The sequence below is a fragment of the Pteronotus mesoamericanus genome, unplaced genomic scaffold (genome assembly GCF_021234165.1).
Source record: "Pteronotus mesoamericanus isolate MK-2021 breed Mesoamerican mustached bat unplaced genomic scaffold, CSHL_Meso_final contig_130, whole genome shotgun sequence".
NCBI lineage: Eukaryota > Metazoa > Chordata > Mammalia > Chiroptera > Mormoopidae > Pteronotus > Pteronotus mesoamericanus.
In genome coordinates, this window is record NW_026555060.1 from 15,095,657 (window position 1) to 15,119,878 (window position 24,222).

At 39.1% G+C, this 24,222-nt stretch overlaps 2 pseudogenes; one reads left to right on the forward strand and one right to left on the reverse strand.

The window, feature by feature from the left end:
* Positions 1-266: 266 nt before the first annotated feature.
* LOC129084254 (60S ribosomal protein L31-like) lies at positions 267-612 on the reverse strand (annotated as a pseudogene).
* Positions 613-14,388: 13,776 nt separating this feature from the next.
* Positions 14,389-14,550, forward strand: LOC129087742 (uncharacterized; annotated as a pseudogene).
* Positions 14,551-24,222: the final 9,672 nt, after the last annotated feature.

The following is a 24,222-nucleotide window of genomic DNA, read 5'->3' on the forward strand; positions in this document are numbered from 1 at the left end:
TTATTACAATATTATTGACCATATTTCCTATGCTGTACTTTATAACCCCACATCTGTTCTGTAACAACCAATTTGTACTTATTCTCTTTGGTTCTTTCTCCCAATCCTCCAGCCTCACTCCTTTCTGGCAACCACCAGTTTTCTCTCTGTGTCTACGAGTGTGTTTCAATTTTGTTTATTCATTTATTTTTAGGAAAAACACAATTTTTGGCAGTTGTATAACTTTATTTGACAGTCAGCAGTTAGTTCTTATCCACATTAACTGCTTATAGATTTTTGAAAGTGGTGACAGGTATATAGGTGACCCACGTATAGAGCTTGTTTGGTGAAACTTCATCCTCATTATATTTTCTGGAAAACTGCACCCAGATACAGTATGGAACTGTATCCTTTGGGCCAGACAGTTTTGCTGAGCCTGGTGTCAGGGTGTACATCTGGAGTTCCCATTTCCTTCATGGCAAATTTCTGGGCCTCTCTGAGTGCCTGAGGGGCACACTTCTTGAAACCCACTCAATGGATGTGCTTGTGAATGTTGACAGTGTATTCTCTGGTCACTACCTCATTGATGGCTGGATGACCCTTCTTTTCACCATCTTTATTTGTGGGAGCCATTATGCCAGGCCCAAGTTTGAAAGAAAGAGAGCCAGGAAAAAAACAATTTTATGTGAGTTCTTTTTATATGCCTGTGTGTTTTCTGTTTACTTTTCATTTTGTATTTATAAAATTAAAACATTAAGAATTGGAAGAGACAGAAGATTGAATTAAGATGGTTTGCTGAGCAGATGCCTAAAAATGATAGAAAAAGATGACATGTTTAAAATCATAAGCCCACAATATGAAGGGAAACCAAGAAGAGATATTCTTGGTGGACCAAAAATAAGAAGGAATTCCTAAATAAGAGAAGGCAGGCAGGATTGGGAGAGTAGAGAAAGATGTTTTTCAGAAAGCAAAATGCTGTTGTAGAAAGAAGAAATCATTGTGGAATGTTCCAAGCCTTCAATCTCAAGCTTGGAGGTGGCAGTTACAAGGGACAAGAGGGAAGCCTACAGGCAAACCTACGGGTGACTGGTTATGGATGTCAGATTGGACAAGCTCTTACCCTTCCATGTCAAGTAGAGATGTCTGCCTACAGGCCAGAGCAATGAATGTGAGCTTTAGAAGCATCCAGAACTAATGGGAAATCCCTTTCCCCAGATGACTAACTACTGACAAATCCCACCTGACCGTAGGTAGCCACTCCCCTCTGAGAATGCCAGGAAGCAAAGAAATCATTTCCAGACAAGCTACCAGGAGATTCCAGCTACAGCAATGAGCTCACAGCTAAGAATGGTCAATCATTTGAAAAAACCAATATTCTGAAGAGAGGTAAGTGAAGGTTCCCCCTACTCAAAGACACAGAGGTAGTATCATCAGAAAAATAAGAGAAGATATTGCATCCCTGAAACTGAACTGGACCTTTTTTAAAAAATAGCATTTTTTAAAAAATCGATTATGTTATTGCAGTTGTCCCAATTTGTCCCCCTTCCCCTCCATCCACTCAGCACTCCTCACTCCCCCTGGCAATGCCCCCTCCTTTGTTCATGTCCATCGGTCATGCATATAAGTTCGTAGGCAACTCCATTTCCTATACTTGTTCTTAACATCCCCCTGCCTATTCTTTAACTACCAATTTGTACTTCTTAAACCCATCACCTTTTTCACCTGTTCCCCAGACCCCCTACCCCACTGGCTACCATCACAGTGATCTCATATCTATCATTCTGTTTCTGTTCTTGTTGTTTGCTTAGTTTGTTTTTTATATTGGATTGTTGATAGTTATATATTTATTGCCATTTTAATGTTCACAGTTTTGATCTTCTCTTTCTTAAATAAGTCCCTTTAACATTTCATATAATAATGGTTTCCTGATGAGAAACTCCTTTAGCTTTACATTGTATGGGAAGCACTTTATCTTCCATTTGATTCTGAATGATAGCTTTGGTGGGAAGAGTAATCTAGGTTTTAGGTCCTTGCTTTTCATCATTTTGACTATTTCTTGCCAATCCCTCCTAGCCTGCAAAGGTTCTTTTGAGAAATCAGCTGACAGGCTTATGGGAACTCCTTTGTAGGTAATTATCTGCTTTTCCCTTGCTGCTTTTAAGATTCTTTCTTTATCTTTAACCTTTGTCATTTCAATTATGATGTGTCTTAGTATGGTCCTCTCTACAGTCATCTTGTTTGGGACTCTCTGCTTCCTAGATTTATATGTCTATTTTCCTTCACCAAATTAGGGAAGTTTTCTTTTATTATTTTTTCAAATAGGTTTCCATTTCTTGCTCTTTTCCTTCTCCTTCTGGCACCGCTATGATGCAACTGTTGGAACGTTTGAAGTTGTCCCAGAAGCGCCTTACACATCCTCAATTTTTTGGATTCTTTTTTCTTCTTGCTGTACTGGTTGGATGTCTTTTTCTTGCTGTACTGGTTGGATGTCTTTTTCATTGATTTGATTCTTGTCTTTGTCCACTCTACTGCTGATTCCCTATAAATTTTTCTTTATTTCAGTTAGTATATCATTAATTTCTGCCTGAGTCTTTTTTATGCTGTTGAAGTACCTACTGATTTCCTTGAGAATCCTTATAACCAGTATTTTGAACTCTGCATCTGATGGATTGCTTATCTCCATTTTGTTTAGTTCTTTTTTTGAACTTCTATTCTATCATTTGGGCCATATTTCTTTGCTCATTTTGGCAGCTTCCCTGTGTTTGTTTCTATGTATTAGGTAGAACTGCCTTGACTCTGTGTCTTGGTAGCATGGCCTAATGTAGTAAGTGTCCCATAGGGTCCTGTGGCACAGCGTTCCCTATCCCCCAAGCTGGGTACTCGAGGTGCTCCCTCCATGTGGGCTGAGTACTCCTTCCTCTTGTAGATGAGTCTTGATTGCTGTCAGCAATCAGTGGAACGGATTCAATGGAAGGGATTTACCCAGTCTAGACAGCTGGTAGGACTGCCCGTGACCCCAGGCCAGCAACTACCTTCCTCCATGGAGTGCAGGGGTAGTTGGGTGGTACTCCAACTTTGTCTGTAACTGTCCACTGGGCATGCAGGCTCTGGAGTTTCCTGGGTGGTGCAGGCTAAGTTCAGCTTCTACCTGTGTTGTATCTGGGGCCTCTTGGCATAATCTATAAAGTGATCTGCAGATGGCTGCTGCTAGTGCTGGGCCTGGGGCCACTCAGCAAAAGATTCAGCTTTTGCTTGTTCAGGTGGATTTAGGAAGGTCTTGAGCCTTCACCTAGCCCAGCCCTTCATGTGGAAGAGCCACTGTTACCAGGGTGGGAGAGTTGCTTGGGAGGGTTGCTTGGGTAGGCCTCTCAGTTGGGTAGGGTGAACCCTTAGGTAACCATCAGGGTGGGGCTTACCATGTGAGCCAGGTTGATGGAAATCCAGATATCGTGCCACTGCTCTGTGTTTCTGTGTGAGGGAGGGCTTAGCAAAGGTACAATGGCCACTGTCTGCAGTTCTGTCTGTGATGACGCTATCCTCCAGGTTTTACCCTAATGCCAGACACTTAAGTTCCTCCCCATATGTTAGTGGTGCCCTTCAAGCAGCTGCCCCAGTGATGGAGCCCAGAGGGAGTGAGTCTGAGTAAGTCTATGTGAGGTGCAAGGCCCTTTAAGAGGAGGAGCAGAGTCTGTTGCAGTTTCTTCTGCCGACCCAACCCCCACTGGATTTTACAGCCAGAAGTTATGGGAACTCATCTTCCTGGCCCTGGAACCCTATTCTGGGTGGTCTGGTATGGAGCTAGGATCCCTCACTCCCGAGGTATCCCTCCATTTTATATCTGCCACATGTGAGTTTGGGACCAGCTGGTTCTGCATCTTCATATCTCCACCCTTCTGTCCCTTCTACCTGTCTAGATGAATATGGTTTCTTTAATTCCTTAGTTGTTGGACGTCCATACAACTTGATTTTCTGATGGTTCTGAGTGATGATTGTCCTATATTATAGTTGTAATTTTGCTTTGGTTGTGTAAGGAGGCAAGCTGCATTTAAATATGCCTCCATCTTGACTAGAAATCCTCCAATCAAAAAATCAGAACCTTTTTTGAATGGAAACTATTAGAGGCTTGGAAATTAAATTTATGATGATCAAAACTAGAATCTACAGGATCTGGTCTGTAGTTCCCTTTCTACAGCATTTCTAACCATCTCTGTGTTGGGAATTCACTACCTTTTCAAGCAGTCTATTTCATTGTTGGAAAGCTCCAGTTTAAAAGTTCTCTCATAGAGCAAGCTGACAGCCCTGGGGGTAGGTGGGTGTGGGGTGGAATAGAGCAAGAGAAAGAACTCATGGACATGGACAACAGTGTGGTAACTGCGAGGAGGTGGAGGGAGGAGGTTGGTGGAGGTGGAAGAGGTTATAGGGCTGTGGGGTCAATACATGGCTCTCCCACCACCCTCGTTGAGGGTTCACCATGGGGCCCCTGGCCAGAAGGAATGTATATTTTTTGGGAAATGGATGGTAACTTCTTCCTTACCACCTTCTAGGAGTGGCTTCCTATCTTGTGACTGCTTCTTGACTTTTTCTTTACACTGAGGTAATGTAGTTTAGAGTCACATAGGGTACATGCCTCCTCTGCCTGGGACCCCTTAAAACAAATCTCGGACACATGGGGGTGTGGTCCTGCTTGCCAACCCCCCACTGTCAGTGTTCCCTGTAATGGGAGTAATAAAGGCAATGCCTATTCCACCCAGTCCTCCTTGTGGATTTTTCAGCTTATCAGAATGAACAGTAGAGATTCCTGGGCTTGACTTCCTGCATTACAAGGTGGGATAAACTATAATGGAAAATATATGATAAAAGATGGTGACCACTAAAATAATAATAATAAATTAAAAGTTCTCTCATACTGATTTTGTCTCCTTGCCCTAAAACCCATGGTCCTGGATCTCCCTGTGGGGCTTCCTCATCTATAAGAAGCCTTTCAAATATTTACAAACACTTATTACGTCTATCTTTTTAGTCTTCTTGTCTCCAAGCTAAATAATCAATTCATTCAATTGTTTCTCACTTGACAGCTTCCAGAGTCTTTATTTTTCTGCTTACCTTTCCCCTGAGCTCTTTCTAGATTATTCCCAGCACATACGATAAAAACTACTTAAGACAGGCCTAGAATTGCTCATGATATTTTAGATGTGGCCTATTTTCCCACAACAGTATTATTACTTCCTCTGGTTACTCAACTACTATTAATAACATCTAAGCTGACATGATCATGGTGCTTTCCTTAAAGAACTCCAGGAAATGAGTAAGTAGGTCTGTTTCTCTAATGTTTAATACTAGTTTCATCTACCTAGTAAATATTTATTAACCACAAGCTGTGTTCTAGAGACTGTACTAGGTGCTGCTCTGCCTTCAAAGATGAATGTAGTATAGTAGCTGCCCCCAAGAAGTTTATAGTTAGTAGGAAACTCAAGTTATGTATAAATAACCTCCATTGTAGAAAGTGATATGGGACAGTAGAATAATAAAGACTTAGAGCTATGAAATCCAAAGGAGAAACATAATCTAAAATCAGAAATTCTTCCTGATAAACAGTATCTCAGGAATCTGGGATAGAGTTCCTACCGCTCAGGTTCCTTGACTTAAACCCAGTTTGCCCAGCTGCCTCTTCCCTATTCCTTCTCAGTTTCAGTGCTCAGTGTGTGTCCCTGTTTTTTCTTATTGTTCCCTCCTGGGCTTGAAAATGGTGTGGCAGGCCTACTTTTAAGAATTAGCATATCCATCCCTGACCAGTGTGGCTCAATTTTTTGCACATCATTCCTTAAAGCAAAAGATGGTGGGTTTGATTCTCAGTCAGGGCACATGCCCAGGTCACAGGTTCAGTCCTCAGTCAGGATGCTTACTAGAGGCAACTAATCAACGTTTCTCTTCCTCTCTTTCTCCCTCCCTCCCCCTCTCTCTAAAAATAAATAAAATCTTTAAGAAAAAAAGAAGAACCAATCCATCCCACTATCCCACTTCTGTGTAAATGCCCCAAAATATTGAAAGCAGGAACTAGAATAGATAAATTGTACACCCATGTTCATAGCAGCATTATTTACAATAGCCAAAAGGTGAAAGCAATCCAAGTGTCCATTGATGAATGATTGAATAGACAAAATGTGGTCCATACATACAATGGAATATTTTTTGGCATTTTAAAAAGGAAGGAAATTCTGACATGTGCTACAATATGAGTGAGACTTGAAGACATTATGCTATGTGAAATAAGGAAGTTACAAAAGGACAAATACTGCTTAATTTCACTTACATGAAGTACCTAGAGTAATTTAATTTATTGAACCAGAAAGTAGAATATAGTTTAGATGATGGAGAGAAAGGAGAATGAGGATACAGTGTCTAATGAGTACAGAGTTTCAGATTTGCAAGATAAAAATGGAGATGGATGGTGGTAACAGTTGTACAATAATGTGAACATATTTGATGTTACCGATCTGTACACTCAAATGCTTAAAAGTTTTGCACTATGTATATTTTACAACAACAATAACAATAATAATAATAATAATAGTCAGTCTCTCCTTAGCCCTTATATACTACATAATTCAATTCTTCCACCTCTTTTCCTGATTCACAACCTTGCCCTTCCTTCTAAGTACTGTGCTGATGTAGAGATACTCCTGACATAGGGCTGTCTCATGGCTGCTGTGGTTGTGACAAAATATTAGCCAAGGGAAAACTATGTACCCAGAGGAGGGGCTTGTCATCAGGGACCACAGCCAACAAATTCATGCTAGAATTTTCTGGGACAACACTCACATGCCACTTAGAGGCTCCTCTGCCCATAAACCTGCATGGAGTAGGCCCATGAATTAACCATGAGCTTGTTTGGCTCTAATCTGGATTGAACCTAAAGTGAAGGGCCCCCATTCCTATCCTTGCCAACCTGGCATTCTTCAAAGAAACTCATTTTTGAAGGAGGCTTTCTGCTAGCATTTCTTGCTCCACTCCCCGAAGAGGACCTCTCGTCATGGCCAGCAGCCACAGCACCTGCTGTTGGAGTTTTCAAGTCAGTGAACAAGCCAACAGACTTAAAGAAACTGAAATGACTGTGTCATGAAGAGCACTCTATTAATTTATTTTGACAAGCATTGTTTAATTTCAATTATTTATGATGTTTTATTGTCCACTGGAGACTGCCCACAATTCATTCAACAGGAGGCAATTGTCAGAGTAACCTGAGATCTTGTCTGCCTCTAAACTGCCAAACCCTTCTTACAAGAAATAGCCAGTCTTTTCAAGAAAGAAGAATTATTCATCCATTCAATAAATATTTATCAATATTGATATAATTATAAGGTATGTGACAATAACAGGGTTGTGATAATAAATGGGCCTGTGATTGATTAAATGAAAATTTTCTATGGAGGCTGTTTTACTGCAATCTTACAGACCCCAAGGCAATTGTATCTCCTGGGAAGACTGGGAGGCCACTGGTGGCGTTTTGTGGGCTGAAATGTGCTCCCCTCCCAATTCATATGTTGAAGTCCTAACCCCCAGTACCTCAGAATATATTTAAAGACAAGTTCTTTAAAGATATGATTAAGGACAAATAACGTCATTAGTGTGTCCCATGATCCAATATGTCTGGTGACCTTAAAAGAAGGGATTAGGACACAAGCACACACAAGGGAAAGACCATGTGAAGACACAGAGGAAAGACAGGCATCTACAAGCCACAGAGAAAGACCTCAGGAGAAACTAACCCTGCTGACACCTTCACCTTGGACTTCTAGCCTCCAGAATTACAAGAAAGTAAATTTCTGTTGCTTAAGCCATCCAGCCTGTGGTACATTGTTATGGCAGCCCTAACAATAATACACTCCATCATTGCCCCATCTCTTTAACTACTAAGTAATCCCATTCTGATCAGTAATATTGTATCCAAGACACTAAGAGTGAACTGTTTAGAGTCATGAAAGAGCTGAAGAAAAACAGAGCTAATCAATCTTCCTAGCAACACAGTGTGCATAGGAAGAAAATATGGTGGAAGGGGGTGGGGATGTACCATGCCACAGCTCAGCAAGCTGTTGCTCTAATAAAAAAGCATATTTGTTATTACTCTCATTTCCTCCCAGAGTAAGACTCTTCCAGTTCAGGAAGGCTTCCCAGAGTTGGCATTGCTGCATTAATAACTCAACAGTCAGGCATCTATTTAGCACTGTCACAAGTAGCTCACTCAGACTGGGCAGTCTCTAAATAAGGACCTTGCTTTGATTATAGTTTTCATGAACGTGAAAACCTGCAACCTTTAATCCCTAAGAAGGATACCATTTGCAGCAGTCAGAGAATGTAGGTGGTTAGCTCCTCTGGTGTACATTCCTAAATGTCTGCCTGGTGCTTCTCCCTCCACCACCATCTCCAGCACACCCCACTGAAGCCATATGGCCGCATGCCTACTCAGCCCAGCCATGCCAAGATTCAACATTACAGCATCCCGGTTGAAACAGCTCTTGACTCCAGCACATTTCTTGTGCTATGGACTCTACCTGTTTCCCATATTTTCTTGCTAGGATTTTGAACTATCTTCCCAGCTTTTCCCCTAATTTCTTGAGCCCTGTACCCAGGATGCTTCTTAACCTGTTATATTCCATTCTGGCTTTGTCCATGACTGCTTTCCTGACCCTTAGATAGTCCTATCAAATTTTTATCTGTTCACCTGGAAGGGGCTAATGGATATTCCTGTTTCAGGGTTATAAGTCTGATCTTGATTCTCTGATCTAAAACTGACACTATCTTTCCAGACCTAAGAAGAGCTCCCAGGCCAAACAAACTTTTTGTGCTTGTCACCTTTTAATTTCTCAATGTCTGTCCAACATCTAAATACTTCCCCCTTCTTCTCACTTTGTAAAAAAGGAATCTTTGTGCCTAATATAATGGCAAAATAATTTCAATATTTGTTGAAAGTCAGGCAAAAGTTTCCTCCCTACCCCTCTCTTCCAACAGCCTGCTTTCCAGTGGAATATATGTTAGACCATCAGAAAAAATTATTCACAAAATGTAAACTAAGAGAACAACACTTTTCCCAGTTCTGATTACAATCATCCCTTTCTGTTTTAGGGGGCCATCAGCTGAGAAAGCTTAACCACATTTTCTGAAATCAACACTCATCTAAACCCCTCAGCAGCTCTTAGGCTAGGTTACAAGTTTGTTTCTCTCATTTCGCTCCCCATCCTTCCTTGTCTAGTTAGCAGCATTCCTGCCATCCCCTAGAATGCTGGAAGCCTTTTGCTCTTCCATTTCTCCCTACTTTCTTAACACACCCCTTCTCCTTGTTCAAAACAGAAGGATTGTGTGTGCAGAGCTGTTTATGCCCAAGGCTGTGCGTGATATGCTGGGAATAAGGTGGATTCTGCAATGTGTATCATTGTCCTAACAAACATTAATTGTCACTCTGATAAACGGAGAAAGAAAAAAAAAAGTGCCTCAGGGACAATGCCAGGCCCATTTTAGAATAGAATCAATCCTTCAGGCTCATCTCCAGAAACATCAGATTTTTAAAGAAAACAATCCTTTTCTCTCCCCCAAATTTTTACTTTGGTTTCATCCTCCTCTCTTAAAACTTTCTAGGATAGTTCCTCACCGACCTGAACAGAGCATCTCAAGCTAAAACAAACAAAACAAAACAAAACAAAACAAAACAAACACAAAGCCCAGAATGATGGTCTCTGCTATCGTCAAATTCAGGATTAGCTGGAAATACCCTGCCTTTCTGGTCCTGTCCCCCTATCATGAAATGCCATTTTCCCAAGACATTCTTGTAATCCATTGTCATTCACCAATCAGAGAGCCCAGTGGGGTGATATTTAATTCATGTCTGTCAATCACGACACAAAGAAAAGGCCTTCAGCTGGCCACCGACAGAATCTTCTGCCCACAGAACAAAGAGTCGGCGGGGATCTGTGGTCCCAGCCGCTCAATGCGCTCAGGGGCGGGGTCGTCACCGCTGCCGGCGGCGGTGCGTGGTTTCGGAATAATTGAGGTGTTGGAAAAGGCAAGGCAGATTAAAGAGATTAAATCGGCAGTGCATCCCTGTAACAGAGTCTGGAGAGCAGAGAATACGATTGGGACTTTCATGTTTCAGCTCTTCAATCGCAGATCAGCATGTCCTTGGCCTTAGACCTCTGCGGCGAGTCCAAATATTTGAATTTTAGAGTAACTGCTGTGGCCTAACCTTGTCGACTGGGGTTGTATTTGCCTCGTAATTTTTAAACTGACGTATCAGCAAAACAAAGTGGTTGAGATATGAATCTAGTGTATGAAAATGAAAAAAGCTTCACTTCCATGCCTTGCATTTATCTTTGGAAGTTGGAGGGATATGAATAATAAATAAATGAAATGAAACACTTCCGTGGCAATTGTCGGTAACACAAACACAGGATTCGAAGGCAGCAGCTGGACAACAAAGGAACAGTGCCTCACGTTCAAGATTAGCTCACCAAAGTTGTTTTTTTTTCCCCCCCCAAAAACAGTCACTGGGAAAAGTACAGTGTGTTTTTCCTTCTCCCAGTCTCCCTGTGCTAATAGTGGAATCAAAATGGTTTTGTATGTTGACACAAAGTGTGGGGACTTCAACTGATGCTAATAGGTCATGCAAAACCTAATTTCCAGTTTCTCTTTACTGCAAGAAGCCTTTACATATATTTTACACTTTTCTCTTTCAGAATACTTCACATTGGTTCACTCACTCTTCACAAAGGTAAAGAATGTTTTAGCGTTCCCTTTCTAGCCCCCTTATACAAATGGAAAAAGCCAGTGAGGGGGGTGATGCGGAAATGAATGAGGGGTGGGGGTGGGGGTGGGGGAACAAAAACAAAAGCTAGTGAGTTTGGGGATAGGAAGCCCTGGTTTTGAATCTCAGTTCTTTCCATTTCTGGTGTTCTGACTTTGGGAAGATCGCTAACCTCTCTGATCTTCGGTTTCATCTCCCGTTAAGTGGAAATACCTTTCTCGTCGTATTCTCGCTACAGTTAAGTCAGATAACACAAGTAAGAGTTTCTGGTACACAGTAGGCTCTTAGAAACTGTAGTTTCTTCCTTAAGCCAAGAACACTTGACAGCAGGGTTGGAACCTCTGCCTCTGACTGGGATGCCTTGCCAGCTCCGTTTACTCTGGCAGCTGACTGGTGCTGCGTGCTGGCTTTGTTCAATCGGCTGGATGCTGGTCAGTTCCCTGTCTGAACAGCAGCAGTCCCTTCCAGAAATTTCCCTCTCTTCTTCCCTAGGATGTGCTGCCTCTCTCATGGAAACTTGAGATGGGAGGAATTTCAGAAAACATTAGCCCTGTGAGACCCTGGGGCTTCAGTGTACTACATGTTCTTATCGTCTTAGACTAGAATTCACATTTCAGAAGTAGAAAATCTCCAGGAAATTTGCTTCAAAGGTACCTGCTTTAGAAAGGAGGAAGCAATAACAATAATGTTAAATTTATTCTTTTTCATTTAAATGCTAGTCTATATAACCAGCCTTTCTTCAGGGCTTGGACTTTGAACTTGAAGACCTACTTTGCTTTTATAAAATCTCTGTTCCCTCAGTAATAAAATGAGGTGCTTGAATGAGAATATTTCTTGGTATGTGTTTATTCTTTATCTAGCCTCCATTTTTAACTACTGTAAAATAAGGGTAATAATACCTCATAGATGTTAATATGAGATGATATATGTAGGAGAGATAAATCTCAATCCACAAATTCTGATGTGAAAGAAATATATACACATATAAATTTTTAAAAAATTACATACTTTCCAAACCCTGACATTCTGAGTAACTAGAAATTTAATTTCAGATCTTCTTAAAGCTTTCTCACCCATATCCACAGACAGAGTTCCAGGGCCCAAGAAGTAACTGGGGGTGAGGGGTAAAGGATTCTTATCTGTATTTGAGATGCTTATTGCCTTACCCACCTTGGGCCTTTCACTCATTCTCCTGCCATGCTAGGGATGAGACAGTCTTTGATTAGCCTGAGAAGTCCAGCGCCTATGGTCTCTTTCCCTCTCTGAATGACGTCTTGTCCCCTCCGCAGGTCTCTGCCAGTAAACAACACTTATCCCCCATGGCTCTGAGACCCTTATCTTCTTATCGCTACAGTAAATTTTCTACTGTTATGCATGGCAGGAAAGGTCTTCATCGTCTGGTCTCCACCTGCTTCTCCAACACATCTCCTGTCATCTCTTTACATGTATCCTCTATGTGAGCCAGGCCAAGAAACTACCTTCAGCTCACCATGGCTGCATGTTCTCTCATGTTTTGTTGCTTTGCCTGAACTGTCCCTCCTACCTGGAACATCTTCCTATGCACAACTCCCAACCTGATTTAGCTGTTAGTCATTCTCAAGCTTAAGCTCACCTGTCACTTCATTGAAGGAGTCTTCTTTTCTGTTGCTTACAGACACTCCTCTTTCTGCTATCTGAGTGGCACTGGGTCCATTTTATTGTAATGGCCTCTACTTGCCGAAAAGCAACCTGAGTTTTATCTCTGTATCTCCAGCCCCTGCCAGAAACATAGCAAGTGCCCAGTGTAGATTCGTTAACAAGATTTCTTCTTAACAGCAGTCCTATCCCTTAGGTTTCCTAGTCTTCTCTCTTCTCCTAAGAACTCTGGCCCTCTGCACTTGAATCCATGGCAGCACTATCCAATTTCAGCCATTTGGGTATTAATATGACCACCAGACACCTACAGATTTTAATGAATTACCATGTTCCCTCTCCTAGCCTCCTAATTACAGAGCCAGGAAGGGATCTTAGTGGTCAGCAGTCCAACCTCCCATTTGTTGCAGGACTGTCCTTAAGGATGGCCACTCAGTCTGTGCTGAAATAATTCCTAAGGCTTTTCTATTAAGTGGATATAATGGAAGCTACAGACAGTAGCACGTGGGGTGAACATTACCAAGAAAACATCCTGACATGCAGGAGCTGATTCACTCTGTCCATCAGGACAAGACAATTCAGAACAGACAGACGCTGAGAAAAAGGGGATATTCTGTTTTGACAGAGTTTATTTTTCTTTCAAATTACAGTCCTGGTGAAAAGATGCTTGGCTGCCTTAATCTTGTGGGCTGTGTCCTGTGGGCTGATTTTGGCTGGAATTCTGCAGGTGAAATGACTGCCGTCTTCTGCTCAATCTGCGAGGAGCCTTTGTTATCTCCACCGTGAGTTTTGGACTCTTAACAGTTTTTGAAGAAGAAAAAAAAAAAAAGGCAAGGACAGTGGTTCTTTGTGTCTTTCAAAAGCAGCAGTGTTTTCTTGGGCTGGCACGGCCCGGGGACAATGTGCTTCCCTTCGTGCGAGATTGTTTTATTGCCCTGACACACGGACTGGCCAGTGCCAACCTTCACACAGGAGAGAAATGCTGGGTGCCCCCTGTGATGTGAGGACAATTTACAAAGCAGCAAATGGACCTGAGCTTCTGATGATGACTCTCAGTAATACATATTCTCTTATATCCCAGGGAAGCAAGTTTGGAGGAGCACTTCCTGTTACTTGGCTGATTCATGACTCCTACTGCCTCAGAGTCAACAGTGGTCAGAAGCTTAGAGGTAGAGTTTCTAAGGACCTCTCTCACATTTTTCTGAATTTAGATCCATTTTTAAAAGTTGAAAGTCAATGAACAGTTAATCTTTATAAGTACTTATCTGTTAATGCAACTTGAACTACTAGAGTGATTCTGCACCGCTCATTCATTGGTATGTTTAACAGGCATTTGTTGAGGACCAGCTCTGTGCTACCCACTGCGCCTGGTGCTGAGGCAGTGAGAAGGATCATTCCTGTTTTCAGTGAGTTTATAAATGAATGACCGTTCACTGCGATAAGTTACAAAGGGGCACTGGGAGCCACGAGAGCCCAGAGGAAGGGTCATGGAACACAGCCAGTAGGAGTCATGGAGGCTTAGCAATGAATGTAGAGACTGAGTCGTCATGGGGAACAAACAGAAGACAGCCAGGGTCTGACAGGGAGGAAGGTACACTGCATTGTGCAAGAAGTGAGAAAGCGTGGTGCATCGGGGAACTGAACTGAACTCAGAAAGGCTGGACTGTGAGATACACATTCCAGGAGAGTGGCAGGAAATATTAATGAAAATATAGAATAATTTTGAAGATAAACCTTGGGAGCCTTTGGATTTTATGTTTTATTCTGAAGGTTATTGGGTGCTTTGGAAAGATTTTTGCTGGATGGTGCTATGGTCAGGTAAAGCATACAGACCATGAGTCTGGACAATGAAGCAATTCCACACAGGGGACAGCCGCAATGCCAGCCCAAGAAAACAGTGCTGTCAGGAGAGACATAAATGCAGGTTTCAGAAAGCAGGAAATTGACCTTTAAACAGTGGTAGGTGCTCAACAAATGACTGAAGGATCGCTTCTCGGCATTTTGGCTAAGATCAAGTGTATTATCTGTTCTTATCAATTTAACAAATGACTGAAGGAAGGAGCAAATGAATGGTTCTGCCTTCTGGGAAAAGAGGAAGTGAGAATAATCTTTCTTTCATGAGATTTCATATCACTCTCTGACACTTTAAGATCACCAGTCTCATGTTCTCAGACTCCACATCCTTACATCTTTCAACTATTCTCCATGTGATGTGATTCTCCCCAACTGTCCTTTTTAAATTTGTTTTATTTTGCCATTGCCCCTCTGATTAAACTGCGGTCCTGAGAACTAAACACAAAGCTTCAGATAAACTCTGGTCAAAGGGAAGTCTCCCAGGGTGTTTTCATCTGATTGTTCTTTAACTCAGGTTCTTCTAGTTATTTTGGCAGTCACTTAATACTGATGACTCGAATTGTAGATATAGAAATATTTTCTATATGTTTCACTTCTAAGCCGTATCTCCTTCCACAAGAATAAAATAAATCATTAAAATATTTTTCCTACTTGATATATATGGTTTACACATTTCTGAATCAAGAGCAGGGTTATATATTTAGCTATTTTACACCTTAACTTGCTTTCTTGGACCCATTGTTGCAGCTTATTAAGGCTCTATTAGCTACATCTTCCAATCTGATATCATCTACAAACATGATTAGTGTTCAATCAATGCCATAATTCAAATGACCACAAGAAATATGTTCAACATACTGGATCCCTGCGGCATACCAATTAGGAACTTCCCTCAGGTTAATATATTTTAAGCTATGGTGGTGATCCTTAGTGGGTCATGAAACAACTTAGTGGGTTGAAATCAGCATTTTTAAAAACTAACATGGAATAGAACAGAACATGTTGGAGTTTATTGCATGCAGCAAAGGCAAATTATATGTTGTGAAACTTTTGTCTCAGACACACAGGCACACACATATTCTATTAAGGTCTATGTAACACAATCACAGACAGAAATAATATTGTCACATGAATCACATAATTAAAATGAGAATAAATCTTGTTACTTCTTTAAAACATATTAAATAGATTAACATAGAAATGAACAGAAAACTCCATTATCACCCTTATAATTCTTGACTTTTTAAAATGAAAACTCCCCTTGTTGGACAATTAGACAATTCCCTTCCTTTGAGAAGTGTTCTTGAAGCTTCCATGTAGGGTATTTCAGGCTTTCTGAAGAGACTCAGGACCACAACTGGGGTCTCTGAGACTTCAAACCCAGTTCAGTTAGCTCTCTTTTGTTTCTCTGTTTCCCAGTGTTATGTGGCTACATAAGATTTTACTTGGGGGATCCAAGGGGGATGGCAGTTTCCTCTGGATTAAAAAAATAAAATAAAATAAAAATAAAAGGTTGAAGTCTACTGACAAAGATCATACTTCCTAATAAAACTAATTAGAAAATATCTTTGACTTGCTAGGTAAGCATACAGAGAACATATTGGTAGACCAGGAAAGTTCTCCCTTAAGTTTATGTTTGGATCATTTCTCATGACTACTTGTACCCTTCTGTTCAACCTAAGTGATACATTTTCTAGATTCTAATGATAATGTCTTGATTAGCTGTCAGTGTGGAAGTTATCCTTTTGAAGTCAACAAACACATTTCAGTTGTTGGTATTAATAGTTTCCATAGACTCTCTTTACATGTAATCGTCCTTGGTCTATAAGTAGCTCTTCTTACATGTCAAATACACCAGAAATGTTGTGATAGTCATTAAAGTTGTTCACAAATACATATTCTGATCTTCTTTTTTCCAGGCAGACATATGGCATTTATTTGACAGTGCTAGATACTATAGTGCTGCCTCCCCCTTCCCATATTGATAGGGAAATAGTAGTGACAAAGACGAGCAAAGCCTTCTTGCAGACACACATGCCAGGCATATAACATGTGAAAAATAAAGCTTTATTGTCTTGAATACCTGAGACTTGGGATTTATTTGTAACTAGCCCATCTTAATATGTGGTTTATCATATATGTATTTTTCTGTACTTTAACCCATATTTGTTTTTGTTTTAATTTCTGTTTTTGCTCCTATAGTGCTGTCTTGGTTATTCTTCTTATGCATCTATAATGTTTATTGAGCTGTAATAATCTTCTCTTTTGAATTTCCAGTGTTTTTTCTTTTTCTGTGAAAGAGTCACATTGCAAGAATCTTGCTTGAATGAATATCAATAATTGGGCAGTTGGAAGGCATACTTTTTCATTATATTTGGCAAGAAAAAATATACTTCTTTTTAGAGTACCTCCACCCTACAGCTGCAACTCATTACTCTCTACCTAAATGCACTAGCCTAGCCAGAAAGCAAATGTTTCCCATTACAAATGACATTTATCAGCTAGTCTCAGGAATAGGTCTCCTTCAAAATTGATCTAGCTTGGGAGTAACAGTCATGACTCACTACTGGATCCCTCAGTGCTTTCAAAGTGAAAAAATGCAATGGATGATATGATTAACATTGACCTATTGCATCTTTTGTATGTATACATCAACCATAACATTTATTTTTCCAATAAGACACTTTTTTGGCTACCAGTATTAGAATATCTCCCTGAGTACATCTGGTAGTCTTCCATTTGAATTAGTACTTTACATTTTAAAGTTTTTTTTCATGAAACATATTTATTATTATATTTTATTTTGCATTGTTTCCCATAAACCGAATTATAATATGTTTGAATTAATAAAATTCAGACTTTAAACTTGACTGAATGATAGAAAGACCCCAACTTCCATGTGGGCTATGTTCTAAAGTCTACTTTTTGGAGTTAGGTTGACATTTCTCAGATATAAGTTTGAAATCCATGATTAGGTCCAACCTTAGCCAACCAAGGCCAATTTAACCCCTAAAGTAGTTGAAATGTTTGTGTGTGTGTGTGTGTGTGTGTGTAGATCATATTAGAAGTCTAATTGCCATATAACAATGTATGGGTTAATCAATTCTTTGGCATCAAAAAGGCACATACTTATACAGAGAAAATGCTTTATGAAAAGGGAAGGAATGCTTTTTTTTCTTTCTTCAGGTCATGACATCTATGGTTTGCTGACATGTTTTCTTAAAAAAAGAAAAAAAGAGTATGGAAGTATAGGAATATTTTCTCCCCCTTCAGATAGTTAAGGTGAGCCCCTAGAACATTCAATATGGTCTGAGATGGATGGTAAGACAAAAGGTCTTTTTAAGTCAGATATGTCTTTCAAAATACTCATACTTAATATTATATAGTAGCATAAAAGGTATAGATCCATGTTGAAGCAACATAATGCAAAATTAACATGAATGGTGCCTCACCTTCTCATTCTGATTTTCCAACCAGAAAGTATTGACCACAGTGTAATAGGAGTAGTAATCTAATAATATTTTAAGTGAGGTAAGCAGCTGCAAAATTTATACTTCAACTATTCCATCCCTACAGTGACATGGAGACCTAGATTTGAATGACTTTGAAACTCTTATATTTGGAGATGTGGAAAAATTAGTATCTGTTTATTTAGTGATAAATGGTAGGTGGACTGTGTCCTACCATCCTCATCCAGAGATGAGCTAACTCAGTACTGAATCCCCATGGATTTTGTTTTTAGGGATTGTTTTCTCTGTTTTGAAAACAGTAAAATGGCAGCCCACAAACAAGAGAGGAAAATCTGTGACCCAATAAGGAATTTATATGATTCTGCTTTTGACCATATAATACAGTATTATAAGCTCAAGAAAAATATTTTTTCCCTGCTATGAAAAAACAAAAGGAAATAGAGAAAAAGATCAAAACAGGGTTTGAATTGTTGAAATCTCTTAAACAGCTATGCTCCGGACATTTAGGAACACTGAATGCAAACATTTCCATCACTACTTGAACAGTTATAGAGTCAACCATGAGGTAAAATGGTCTTGAGAACATTACCTTATTGTAAAACTTCTTAGACAACAAGTGGAACTTTCTATATGTCTCCAGTATTTAACCTGTTTGCTAAATTGAATAGAGAATGCCAGGCAGTTTGAAAAATCTAGGAAAAGGTGAAGCAAAATGAAGTACAGTATAGGAGAGTAAACAGAGCCCTGAATATTGAGCGGTTGATACTGGTTTTAATTTCTCTTTTATACTAAGTTTCTGGTCATTTTGATGACCAAGACTTAGTTTAACCCTCCACAACTATATCTTATTAAACTACTTGCTCTCTAAGTATTTTTCAGCTTCAGTAATTCCATAGCTCAGTGATCTTTCATTGGTCTACTCAGTCAGATACAGCATTTCCAGATACTAAGGGGTGGCAGCATTTGGTCATTTGTGTCACTCTTTATTAGCAGTAGTAGGAACAGGCACAACTGCCATTCACTGAAAATTTACTGTGAGCAAGATTCTGTACTGAGTCTTTTACATGCATTATCTCACTTAATCCTCAAAATATAACTAGAGATTTTTATGTAATTTGCTCAAGTCCACCCACTATAAAATGACTAATGTGGAAAGAAGTAGTGAATATTGATCTGTTTATCATCTTCTGCTCATAAACTAACTGCCATAGCAGCTTTGACTGAAAACATAAACCTAATATACCCATTTTTACTGGAAATCAGATGTCTTATATGTATTGGAAACAGACTTTAGTTTAGGTAACATTTGGATCCATTCATGGGTGTTACATGCACTAAGTACATTCATAAAATTATACAATATCAGAACTCTTAGGGATCTTAAGTACCATCTAGTGATGTGTTGTCCAATATAGTAGTCATGAGGCATATGTAACTGTTTAAATTTAAATTTAATTAATTAGATTAAAAACTTATTTCCTCAGTCACCAGCCACATCTCAATAGACACATGTGGCTACCATATTGGGCAGTGCATTTATAGAACATGTTCATCATCATAGAAATTTTTCTGTTGGACAGTGTGGCTCTAGTGACTATATTCTAATTCAATATCTTTGTAGCAATTAGAATGCTTTTGGTTCCAAATAGGAGAAAACCTGGCCAAGACTGACTTAGCCAAGGAGTAAGAGTGGGACATTTATTGGCTCACATTACTGGATAATCCAGGCCCTGACCCAGAGGTTCTTAAGGCCAAGAGCGCCCCTACTCCTGTTATCTGTTTATCTCTCGCGCGTCTCCCCTCCCCTCACTTCCTTCTCTCCACTCAGTGCTTTGTCTTCAGGCCAGAATCCATTTGCGGTGATAGTGGCTCTAGTAGTTTTAGAACTTCTCACCCAACCCAGAGGAAGAATTAGCTTTTGAGGTAATTTAAAGGAATAAGGCAACCAACTTCTCAGAAGCCTCATCTATATCTAGTTATGTCTCACTTACTCAAATCTGATGATGTTTATCTCTGAGTAATCATTATGGCCAAAAACATAGGATGTTCTATATGGCTTAAGCCAATCAAGCCCATGCCTAGGTCAATCCTGCTATAATTACTGTAATTTCATGACTAGTATACTAGGGATTAACAAAGAGGTCCCCCTCCCCCAAAAAACCTCAGAGTACTTTAAGCAAAAAACAGAAGACATTTTTGATGGACAACCCCCAAAATTTCCACTACAGCTTTCATTTTTCCCATTTCCCCAAAATGGTGTATAGGGATGTATTTAAATGTCGTACTGTAGGTCATATAATTCAGGCAATAGTATAGCCTGGATTAGGTTTCCTAGGCAGCACACTTTCCACTCTGCCATGGTGGTGCCCCATCGTGATAAATGTATAGAAGATATACATCTTTGGATAAGTATCTTAGAAGGTATAAAACTATTAGATCACCACAGTAAAGGAAATTCAACTTTAAAATTCAACTTTAAAAGCTTTGCTTAGGCCTAAGAAAGATGGACTCAGTGAATGCATAACTTCTCATGTGTGCTACTATATAAACTTGGGTCATTCAATTAACCTCCACTAGTTAAGCTTTTATACCACATTTTTCATAAATGCCCTATAATGCAAGTCAGTACTGTAGCAAGTCATCACATGCTAGAGGTCTCTAAGTCTAAATTAATGTTTTCCAAAGGTCTTTGATACTCTAGACCACAGCGTGTTATTTAGGAAAAGAATATTGTTATCCAGTTTCACTAAAATTGGAAGGAAATACTGCCAATACTCATCAATTACATTTTTTTTCCAGTCTTTCTCTCAGTTCTTAATAAATATGAAATCTGGACCTTATTATTTTAAATTTTTAAAGGTTATATAAATATAGAAAAAAAAGGAATCCTCCAACCTTCTTCTTCCCCAAATATAAATATACAAAAGAAGAGTCCACACAAGTCTGTTTACAATTTAGAACAAAAAAAATAAATTGAAAAACTCATGGTGAGAGTCCAGAATGTCCAAGCCAGTTTTAAGGCAGCTGGCCTTTGAGTTGCTAAGTGTGTTTATTTTTTCCATTCTCTCCTGAAACCATAGTTGCTACAAAATTCCAGAAACAGAACTGCACTGAGTCTACAGAACTTCTTTATTCCATCAAACCCCAGTCACCAAGCTGTGATTAAATGGGTGTGAAGAGTAAAACAGCCCAAGATTCCTCAAATGTCACATATTTGCAATTTGACCAAAATGGAACCAAGCCTGTAGGCTTGTCTCATTACTTTTTGGCAACGGAAAAGTGACTATCCATGAGAATGCTCTTAAAATTGTCCTTATTTTCTTCTGAAAAATGGTACCAATTTATAAAGTAAATTTTAATCCTAGTTAAAGGGGTCAATAAACCCACTGAACAGAGACTCTCGAAGAAGAATCAACCTATCCAAACTTTTGGTGTTAAGATTATACCCTGAGTCAGTAGTTAGACAACTAAGCATACATTTCCAAACATGTTCTCACCTTTATTAGTGCATAATAGAGACCTCTCTCTCCCTCAAAGTGACTACCCCTTTTTTGTGAGGCATAGACATCACCCTTGCAGAACAATAATTGCAACTCTTCTGTGAACTAAATGAACCAACCCTCTTCATGTAATAGAAAGCATTTTAATGAGCATTGATTATGATGGAGTCAGTGCCTCCTATGTATAAATGTCCATGATAGAAATCAGTAGATTCAATATTCTACTTACCAGATTCCAACAATAGATTCTACAGTTAGGACAGTTATTTTCTTGTTTGTCTGTTTATTTGTTTTAGAAGTTTTCGGAGATGACAATAGCACATATTATTGTCTCATATTAGCTACTTATTTAAGACAGGAACCAAGCCTCTCAGCTTGATTATCTCCAATGTTTTTCTTCTCTCTTAGGCAAAAAAAAAAAAAAAAGTAAATTAGTAAGTCACTATCCTCTGAGTCTTTTCATCACTCCTTGCCACACACCTGTGATTTTCAGGATTAATACTTGATTTTAAGGAAAATAGGCATGCTGTTCTGGGCCTTACAGAGCTACAGTGTACTCACAAAAAGTTACTGGTATTTAAATATCTTTTTATGACTTTAAGATAACAACAGTAAGTCATTAATTAGATGAAGTCAGTGAATACATGTATGAGTCTTTAGTCAAGTTTAAACTTCAAGAAATATGAAGCATGTTTAGTTTATTTACAGAATCAAAGGGGAAAATTTGATATATGTCTTATTGTGTGATGCTCTAATAGAAAGAAAAATCTCCTAATACTGTTCACTTACCTATACTGTTACTGTTACTAACAAACAACACTCTATGATGGCAAACAAAGATTCTGAGCCTTACTCCTTCTAAGTTATTGACAACAGCTACTAATACAGAGGACATGGGATTTGAAAGACATGTAGAAAATAAGTGAAAGTTACAATACGCGCAAGGCACAGAAGAAGGCATAAGGAGGGATTCTAAGTAGTTCAACTTGAATGAAATTTTGATTATGAGTAGAGGATTTGAGAAAGCTAAAGTATCTCCATATATAATATATAAATAAAAAATTTCTGTAAAGGAGCCTTCTCTGATCCTCCAGACCAGGGTAAATCTTCTGATACAAAACTTATTTCTCTTTAATAGTGCTCATGATTCTGCCTAACTTTTTAAAAATTTATTCATGTAATGTTTATCTTTCATGTAATACTGAAATTACCTGAAGGCAGCAATCATGCCTATTTTACTCACTCTTGTACTTCCAGCATTTAATAATAAATATCTATTGAATCAATTAACAAACAGAATCAGAATAAAAAGTCTGAATTTAATTGGGGGGTCTTTAAAAGTACTTGTTTTTAGCAGAATGCTATATGCAGAGTTGTGCTTTAAGAAGATTTTTCTAGCAACATGTAGTGAATGAACTACAGGGAGATGAGCATGACATAAGGAGAGCAATGAGGAGGATACTGTGTTAGATAAGACAGGAGGCAAGGTGAGCCTGAACCATGGTAGGGGCATAGGAATTGGAAGGAAATGCATACAAATGATTCTGTATAGGGAAAACCAACAAAATATGGAAATCAGGGATGAGAAGAAATAGAGAAATACATTATATGCCTGATGTTTTAATAATGGGGGATTATGAGAAAATCGCGCCAGTCATAGAAATAGCAACCTATTAAGAAGAGATGGTTTGGGGAGGTAGCTGTCAATCATGAGCGTTGATTACCTGTGAGCTTTCTAATGGATCTATTGATGAGGCAATTGGAAACATCAGTCTATATCTCAGAACAGAGCTGTAAATTAGGGACATAGAGTGAGAATTATCTACCTAAGAGGAATAAAATACTTAGTTCTAGGGAACAATGAGATTGAGGGTGGGGGGGAGAGAGAGAGAAAGAAGAAGATGGAGGAGGAGGAGGAACAGGAGAGGGAAAAAGGGAAAGAAAAGGAGACGGAGGAAAAGGAGAAAGAGGAGAAGAATTAGGAGAAGGAAAAGGAGACCAAAGAGACGATTGTGAAGAATTAACTTCATAGGTGGCAGGAGTAAGAAGTCAACCAATGATATATATAAAAGTTTTCTGGAATTGGGAGTGGAACCAATAGAGTGCTATGTTATGAAAGGAGGGAGCTTGGGTTTACTTAACTGAATACACAGAAAGGTTGAGCAGCACAAAGACAAGAAAGGCCACTGGCTCTGGCCATTAGATAACTAACAAACTTCAAGATGACTCAATTTACTTGATTTTATTCTTATAATAATCCTTTGTGGCAAAAGGGTGGCATTATTATCCTTACTTTGTAGGTCAAGAAACCAAGTCTCAGAAAGTACAAGTGGCATTCTTGAGACAACACAGATGTGAAACATCAGAACTGGGTCTTTAACCCAATTTCATCCCTGACATTGTCTCCTAGTATCATGCTGCATCTTATTCTTTATAATATTCTTCAGAAAAATGTATTCATCCTGAGGCCTATATTCTATTTTTCTTCATTTCATTATTGTTTATTTCCCTAGGAGACTTATAAAAACGCTTGTCTTGGATCCTGTCGGTATAAAAAGCAATATTAGAAGTTGCTGAAAGTATTTTAAAGGACCCAAATTCAACTTTTAGAGCTAAAAATACAATGTATGAAATGAAATGATTCTGGATGGGGTTAACAGCAGATTAGAAATTGCAGAAGAAAAGATTAAGAAATTTGAAGACATAGTAATATAAACTATACAAAATGATATACAAAGAGAAAAAGAGTTTTTAAGATGGAAATATTTACATTTAATAACATAGAAAATATGTATAATATAGTAACCTAGTGCAGTAAATATATATTCAATTTTTTATTATTTATGCTATTACAGTTGTCCCAGTTTTCCTCCTCTGCCCCCTTCCCCCTAGACTCACCTTCCCACAGTCAATCCCCACACCATTATTCATGTCCACGGGTCATGCATATATGTTCTTTGTCTAATCCCTTCACCTTTTTTCAACCAGTCTCACC